The sequence below is a fragment of the Podarcis erhardii genome (genome assembly GCF_964252035.2).
Source record: "Podarcis erhardii genome assembly, chromosome: 3".
NCBI lineage: Eukaryota > Metazoa > Chordata > Lepidosauria > Squamata > Lacertidae > Podarcis > Podarcis erhardii.
The window spans coordinates 39,363,187-39,372,044 of NC_138507.1; the positions used below are offsets into that span (position 1 = coordinate 39,363,187).

Genomic DNA, 8,858 nt, shown 5'->3' on the forward strand with positions numbered 1-8,858 from the left:
ATCACATAGCGCATAGTTTAACAATGGAATTTTATCCCATGAGATGAGTAATGGCCCCCAGTTGGGATGTCCTCTTTTAAAAAGAGGATTAGACAAATTCATGAGGGGTGAGACTATCAGAGGTGACTAGCCATGATGGCTGTGAGCTAGATTCAAATAATGAGTCCCACTAGCAGAGCCCACACAAGGATTTCCACATAGGGCAGTGGGGTTTCCCCACTCTCCTCCCACTGTTTGCCCCCCAAAACTGGTTCAGGGGGTATTGGAAGAAGGAGGAGGGAAGAAAGAACATGTGTTTAGGTCAATATATTTTCCTGGGATGAAAATCTACATCAAAAACAGTCCAGCTATTAACAATCCCTGTGGCCCAGCTGTTGTAAAGTCCATGTTCCATATTTCACAGATTTGATAGGAAAACCCCAGAGTCCCTTTGTGGGCACCTGTTTAGAAGGGTAATTTTAGACAGTGTGCCCACTTTAGAAGGGAGGGGAAGGGAACACACAGAGGTGACTAGGTCATTACACTGTTTTGCTCCTTACACATATCAGCTGGTGAATTTTATTCAGACAGACTCCTGTTTGGAAACTATTAAGACGAAGCCATCAAAAATGCCAGCACACATTAAGCTATTTGCTGTGACAAGGGGAAACAAATGATCCCTCCCACAAAGTGAGAAGGTTAACTCCACAAGGCTCTTCGTTTATGGTGCTTCACTAACTTCTCCCCCTCTTTTTATTATAAAGAGGTAAATGGTTGAACAAATTACTTTCTAGCACCCAAGCTATTCCAGGACTATGCAAACCTTTCTCATGTTTTGAGTTATAGTTCTTTAGCCCACAGGATAAGACCTTGCTGCTTTCTTTACATGAAACTTTGTGGGTCTGCTAGTCAATTCAGCTCAGTTCAGTGTGATTTATTGTGTTTAGCAAGCAGCCATTACACACCTAAAAATAATAATAACAAAAATGCTGCTAATTATAGTGATTTACATTCAAAGAGTAATACTAAGGGACTCTTCTCATGACAGCCATCACGGTTGATATTTGCTAGCATGGGCGTAGCCAGGATTGGGGGGGGGGGGCAGCCAAAGTTAAGCTTTTTTTAGGAAATCAAAGTTGTTGACCTTTCATTAGGAAATCCTTTAAAAAGCTCCACAGGAGTACAGGAGATGCATAGAAAGAGGACGGGTGTCCTTCAGTTTGTTAAACCTCCTTGACATCATCCTCTTTCTATGCTCCTCCTGATGGAAACATGCAGATGAGAAAAGGCTACAGTCTGCCTTTTCCCACAATCAGCTTCTAAGGCACATTTATGGTATTTCAATTTTTACAATTAAAACAGCTCTTTTGCAGAGAAATGCATTCACACAAAAGAGCAGTATTGAAAAGAAAAAGTTTCCCTTGCAGGTGCTAGCCAGTATTCTTTAAGGAATAGATACATATCAACATGGCTGACCTGTTCCATATGGATGGATGAAAGTTTTGTTCCTGGCGCTGAAGGGTGGAAGTTGATTATTTATTGGGTTGGGAGTAGGTGTGTCATAGTTCCTATTAGGGCAGGCCTAAGACATGCACTAGAAGAAAGAGACAGATAGCTGCATGCGTTCCTAAACATACTGACAAGAAGAGAAACCAAGACCATGAATAGGCACTGTAGATCATCTGGGTTCTAAATATTCAATTGATACATCTCTGGAAAATAAATAATGCACAGTACTTTTCTCATGACTCTTTGGAAATGTGTCTCATTCTTACTGTTTCATTTCTCTCACTGTTGTCTTAGCAGTTACATTATCAGCCATAATTTATACCCATAAACAAAAATAATCACTTTTGAATCGTAACTTAGTGTCATGATCCTAAGTCCACTTACTGGAAACTTCCCAGTAAGTGAATTTAGGATCATGGCACTAAGATGTCATTTAATTGCTGGGATGGAATTCAGACTAGATGTGTTAATGATTGAAATATCAGATTGTCATTTTATTTCTTTAGATAGTTAAATAAAGCAACAAATTATATATTCTTAGGACTGAACAAATGATCTGCATTGGGCACACAACAGAAAATTCTGTTACTGCATTCTTTTATTACTAGAAAAATCTTTTTTAAGAAACAGGAAGTATTTCAGGTAAATGTCAACACTTTCCAACAAGTTATTAATTATTCTTGCATTTATTTGTTTCCCTGGTTTTTCTGTTGTTAGCTGGTTTTAGGCAGTTAATAGATAGATAGGCATGGTCATATGGGTATACAATCCTATCAAGTTGCGGTTCTTAAACACAATTGCTCCATTACTTATTTCCAGGGTTTATATGCTTCAACTAAGTTTTCAGTGTGGTTTACAAAAAGAAGATAAAATGCAAAAACACAAAATAAAATATGATAAACATATTTTTACAGAGTACTATCAGTTGCATGGAAGTAAGTTCCATGTACTCTGGAAGTAAATGTTTTTAGAACTGGATTATTTTTTGTCATAGTAAAAAATAGAATGTGGGTTCTAGCAACGTGGTAACATTTTGAATGGTCAGTTCTCTGTAAAGATATATTTATACTTAAATAAATCCTGACATTGTTGTGTCCAAAAATATCCTGCTTATGAATGTTCATGGAGTTATTCACACAGAGTAAACATTCGGACTGTGATTTAATAAGATAGATATTCTTGATAGCAGCGGCAAGACTTAGGACTATTGTCAAAAGGGCAGAACAAAATGTACCAGGTGTACAAAAGCACTTACAGGCTTGTGAAAAATAGATAGGTGAGCTAGAAAGCATCAGACAAGAGCCTCACAATTAATTCAGAATATCACAGCATGCCTACTTTATCCTGCTGACCAGCCAGTCTTCATTACTAGGTTTTATAGCTGTTGTGATACTAGCCCCAGCCAGTCTTCTTAAAATAAAACCCCAATCTTAATGTGCCTTCTGACAGCATGTGCTTATACAAACATAGCTGATGCCTTTGTTATATTCCATGCCTCCATATCCCATCTCCTGTCCTATTATGGTTTTAGAATGTTGCTATTAGCCTTGCTAGTTTGACAGATAGCGTAAAAGAACGTGACAATTTTCCTGTACTGATAAAAGCAAAAAAAGACAGTCTTTTTATCTTCTCTTTTTTTTTTGTAAAGAGAGTGTCTCTCTTCTCAGCTTTCCACATTAAGCAGAATGTTAAGCACAGAAGGCAAACACGCACACACACACACAAGAACCAAGGGAACATTCACAAACAAGAAGCAAAAACAATCATTCTCAATGAAAAACTCCACTGGAGAAGTCAATTCAGTCTTACCTGCCAAGTGGAAGAGAAGACCGAGTTGCCTTCCTTTTACAAAGACACTGTGGTCTTGGAAGGCTTCAGGAATCTAGCTTGCATGACCAAGACTGAAGGTATTAATCAGGCCCAGAAGAACACAGAGACAGAAGCTTCCCCTCGCTTTCTTTCTAGATCTGTCAGTGACTGAAGTAATGCAGGAAACAGGGAAGAGAGCAGAAGAGGAACGTAGTTCCTGTTAAGAGAAATACCACGCAGAAGAAACAGGAGGTACAGCCTCTCAGTTATGTTTCTCTCCCCCCCCCCCGGCTTTTGTCTGAAAGCCTCTTTTGCTGTTGTTTTGCCCCCACCCACAACTGTTGCTCTGTGGTGCTAAGCTTTGGCAGTCAAGTTCTGAGATTGCATTTCCCCTCTCCTGGTCTCCTCTCACACTGTTCAGAGAGCAATGACTTTGTTGAGCTGAGCTCGTTCGTGCTATATTTAACCAGTGTTCTCAGCAAGTCAAGCCTGTCAACAGCTGAGAAGTTTGAAGCAGGCTTTGCCGAGTTCCTCAGCTGCTGAGTTATCAGTGGATATAGAACTGCACTCTATAGCTACCTCCGTATTTACATATGAAGGAACCTCACATTTTGCAGGAAGAGTCTTCTCGTGTCTATAAACATGATCAAACACAAACAGGGTGTGCAATTCCTTTTATCCCTCAAAAAAGAATTGTGGCGAAGGGTCAGCAGGTCAACGTCATTTTAAAAATTATTTTGAGATTATTATTTTTTTTAATAAAAAAACATTTACAGGAAAATCGTCATGTGAAAAGCCAACAGTATTCATTAGAAAGCTATCACAAACCAGGACCTTTTAAGTAATCTCAGTGGCGTAGCGTGGGTTGTCAGCACCCGGGGCAAGGCAAGTAATTTGCACCCCCTAACCCGTGGATTTGCGCCCCCTAACCCGTGGATTTGCGCCCCCTAACCCTAACCCCCAGATGTTGCGCCCAGTGCGGCCGGCCCCCCCTGCACCCCCCATGCTACGCCACTGAGTAATCTGTTGCCAATTTTGAAGCAATTTAAACTATTTTGGTGTGTGGAATGCTAACAAGGCTCACATTAGGCACTTTGGCATTCTAGCATCCTGTTTACAGAATCCACTATCCTAGGATACAGCGCAGTGAATCAACTTCAATCCTTGGTTTGTTTACATTTGAAGGGTGAAGCGCAGGTCAGGGTGAGCTTAGGGAGAGACAGCACCCTTGGCAGAACCAGTTCTTGACTCGGCTTACTTTCAGCCTGCGATAAAGTGATCCCGTAAACAAACTGCAGGGTGTGTTGTTGTTTTTAGCTCTGGTGGTTGGGGGTCATATTTGCACAGAACATTTGCAACGAACAGTGAATGACCCAAGAAAATCAGCACAGTCTTTTGTTCTGTCCTGGGAATTACTTCTCCATTTAGCTAGAAGGAGATGCTATCCTAAGGAGGATAACCTGAGGTAACAACATCTGAATCTTGATTGGGTGAACAAGCCTTAGCCCAGAGGTGAGGTCATAGTGGCCCTCTAGATGTTATTAAGATTACACCTCCCATCATCCCAGGCCCATTGTCCATGCCAGATGAGGCTGATGTTGGTTGCAATCCAATATCATCTGAAGGGCTACAGATTCTCAACAGCTGCCCCAACTGAAATAATACTAGAACAATGCTGTGTACCTCTTGGGACAAGGTAGGGGCTTATGAACGAATGCATCTCCCTACCTGCTGCCTCAGGTTCTCTCCAAATGGAAAAATTAAATCTCAGGGAGAAAGGTTCTTACCAAACTTTAAGACTTGTCAGCAGGGACGCGGACTTATAAAAAATATTGGGGGGGCCCGGGAAAGCTCATGAATAATAAATAAGCTCATGAATATGCAAATAAAGTGGCGCCGCCTCCTCGTGAGCGAATAGGGGAGAGCGTGCTGCGCCTATTAATCAGCTCCAAAGGAAATTGGGTGGAGCTTTTGCTCGGGAGGGAGGGCAGGAGGCATGCAGCCCGCCCCTCCCTGTGCATTTTGGGCTGGGGGAGGGGCGGCGATGGCGCTCTGCTGGAGGGGCGCCGGAGATTATTGGGGGGGCGGAGCCCCCCCAAACGAATTTTTGAGGGGGCTCGGGCCCCCTCAAGCCCCATGGAGTCGGCGCCTATGCTTGTCAGCTTTCCATGCACTGGAATATCCACTCACCAGGTCAGATGGTGGGCGAGGTTTCCGCCCCTGATGGTTGCTGTGGAGTTTTTTGTCTGGATTCCCACCAGAACCCATTTTTAAACTGGTGTATCCCTATCCATTGCAGCCGTGGCATCACTCACCCCTCCAACCCCCCCCCCGTACCTCTATCTTTTTTTCAAACTAACTGCTTCCTTTCTAGGTTCATGGGCGTTGCTTCAGTAGGATGATGGCTGCTGTTTTTCAGAGCTGGAAAGGAATTTCCCCTGCTCTGCAGGTCTTGCCTTCTCTGTAGCAATTGTCACAACTTTGGTGGTTTTAGGCTTTGGGTGGAATCCATTTGTCCAATATTCAATGAGCAGGTGATGCGGTGACTCGCTCCTTCTGCAGCGGCGATATCAGGGTTACCCGTTAAAGGGGTCTTGAGGGGAGTCTCTGGCCACAAGCACACAGTGCTGGGACATAGTACTCTCCTCAGCTGTGTGGATAAAGGGGGCCAGCTGTGTGAACACACATTTTGCAGTGTCCCCAAATTCCTGACCCTGTCTAGCCTCAGATCTCCAGCAGGGGGCTGAGAGGGATACACGCCCAATGCCTAAGCCAAGGTTTCTTACATCTAACTCTGATACAACTTCTGCTTCATAGCTTCCAACCTACCTACAGCTCAGTCCTGGCAGTTGCCTTTGCCTTGATGGACCTTGTTGACAGAGAGAGACTTTTTTGTTGGAAAAGAACAAAGAATTACATAGTTGCTGATTGTTTAGTATTCCAGCCCACTGCTCAGTGCAGGATCTGCAGTGAAGGATACCACTAGATATCTGCCAAGACTCAGCTTAAATGCCTCTCAGGAAGGAGCGTCCACCACCACCCAAGTCTATTTCATTGCTGAGCAGCCCTTACTCTTAGAACATTTCTCTAATGCTGAGCTGAAATCTTTCCTGTATCTTCCAACCTCTGGAGCAACAGAGAACACAAGCCCCTCACTCCCAATCTCCTGTATTGGAAGACCTCTATTGTGTTGTTCTCCCTTCTTCATTTCCTCTTCTCTAGGCTAAACATCCCTTACGTTGCTTTCTGAAATAGATGATGATGGTCCTTCTTCAAATCCTTAATGTGATCTGATATTCCATTTATCTTTCACATCCTGCTGTTTCTGGGAAAAGAATGTCCCTTCCATCTGCCAGTGAAACAAAACAGCTGCCTATTATAACATGCTGCCTCATAATTAGCCTCCTTGCTTTGTCCAATGATAAGGCTAGTCTTGAATAAATCACTACTAGCAGGGAGATTGTCTAAAATACTGCAAACCACAACTGACTCATTCTGGGACAGGTGCCCCTCCAAATGCATGGGCTACTCAGATTAAATATTTTGTGGACAGCAGCCATAGGCTTAGCTACGAATATTTCAATGGGAGATGAGAAATAAATAGCTTGGTGCCAATGTCCTTTACCTCAGAAGGTATGTTGTTATGATCGCACTCGGGTTACCTCACGCTGCGGTACTGCAGCACTTGGCAAGGGCTGAAAATTTAGGCTGCTCTTAAAGTTTTGTATGAAACACAGTTCAATATCTGTAGAGGAACAGGACTGCTCAAAAGGGAACATATTTGGTGCACTCTCTCTCCATTTGCTTCTGTTATTCATTGACTATCCTCATTCCTAATCTATAATTACTTATGACCTGTTACAGGTAGGTAGCCGTGTTGGTCTGCCATAGTCAAAACAAAATAAAAAAATTCCTTCCAGTAGCACCTTAAAGATCAACTAAGTTAGTTCTTGGTATGAGCTTTCGTGTGCATGCACACTTCTTCAGATACCACTTCATGTCACCTGGCTGTGACATGAATATCTTGATATCCACTGACAAAACTGAATTGTTCAAAGGCAGTGCACTCAGCTAGGGAACAGAGAAGAATGGCCTTTAGATTACTCTTAGGAGCAAAATCTATTTTGCACAGGTATTTGTTTATTTATTTAAAAAATAGCAATAGATGGGCTGCTGAATTCTGGGCAAACAAAAATTTCAGGGCTTTTTTTCTTTTTTAACTTTTTTATTAGAAATTTCAACACAATAGTTTTAACAAAAATACATCATCCACATTGTTTCCCCCCTCCATTTCCCCCCTCCCCTCCCCCCTAAACAGAAAACCCAACCTCCCACCCCACCTTCCGACTTCCCTCAGCTCCTTTCTCTGGTTTCTCAACACATATTTCTATCTGCATGTTATAAAATTGTAAAGACCCTCAAATTATCTATCTATATATTACAATAAAGAGTTTGTGAATGTTTATTCATCAGGGCTTTTTTTTTTTCAAGGAAACCCCATGTATACTGCTGTGCAGAATGCTGATTCCTTCAGAAGTCTCAGCCCTCAAAATAAGGATGGATAAATCTGACCATTTTTATTTCTCTTGGTTTCTTGTTTTCTCGATCTTCAGTTCAACCCATTTCCACATTAGTCTGCGGTTTTATTAAAGGTCTGCACAAAACTTACATTTCCATGTACATTCATCCTAATAATTCTGCAAGCAATTCTCCACCATATCATGCATTTTCTGTGCGCTTCCCCCATTACGTCTTTTGGGTGGAGAACTGCATTGCAAAATTTGGAGAAGTGCAAATTTTGAAAGTTTGAGTTTATCCACATTTACCTTTTGCCCCATGCTTAACAAACACAGGTCCACGCTTTAAAGCTCAATGTCCCGGTGCTCTGTTTTTCACCCTGGAGCGTTCCCCGTGAAAACCTGCTCTTTAAAGCTGAAGTGCAACAAATGGCAATTCAGGTTATCCATGGATTTGCTGTTTGCTCCAATTTAGGTTTTCATGGTGAAAAGCTTTGGGGCAAAAAATAGAGCTTTAAACATGGAACTTTAAAGTGCAGACCGTACCTGGAAAGCACAGAGGAAATGTAAGTGTGGATAAACCCATAGTTGCATTTTGGTTTGTGTCCATGGGCGTAGCCAAGGGGGAGCAGGGAGGGACAGCTGCCCCCCTAAATCAATAAAATTCAATAAAGATACATAGCTAACTGTTATGTACTGAGTTGAATAGGATCTAAAATGCAGCAGTCTGATTGGCCCTAGAACAATAGGATTCAGAATGCAGCAGTCTGATTGGTCCACAGGAGCCACCCAATCCAGCTCCAGGTGGAAGTGAATCCGCAACCTGATTGGCCTACAGGTGAATCCCGGAATTAGCCAATCATGTGGGGCCCATTATGTAAATAATGTATATAAAGCAGACATTCTGGGGGAACTTCCATTCCTCCTCACCACTATGAGCTGAATAAAGAGCGTGAAATCCACTCTCGACTCCGAGTATATTTCACTAACTCAGGTTCTGCCCTCCTAAGAAAATGCTCCCCCCCCCCCAACAAAAATCCTGGC

The 8,858-nt window shown here is 42.4% G+C and overlaps 1 protein-coding gene and 1 long non-coding RNA gene across 3 annotated transcripts in view; one reads left to right on the top strand and one right to left on the bottom strand.

The window, feature by feature from the left end:
• FILIP1 (filamin A interacting protein 1) overlaps window positions 1-3,723 on the bottom strand; it is an 89,363-nt gene extending 85,640 nt beyond the window's left edge. The window contains exon 1 of one of the 2 annotated variants that reach the window (XM_081856838.1): window positions 3,298-3,723. The gene's annotated coding sequence lies outside the window, so the exon portion shown is untranslated. The remainder of the gene's footprint in view (window positions 1-3,297) is intronic. The other variant, XM_081856837.1, reaches the window with a different exon arrangement.
• A 1,137-nt stretch (window positions 3,724-4,860) lies between these two features.
• Window positions 4,861-7,965, top strand: LOC309339486. Its single transcript, XR_014155403.1, has 2 exons — window positions 4,861-4,993; window positions 7,789-7,965. It is a non-coding gene; the product is annotated as an uncharacterized lncRNA (long non-coding RNA).
• Window positions 7,966-8,858: the final 893 nt, after the last annotated feature.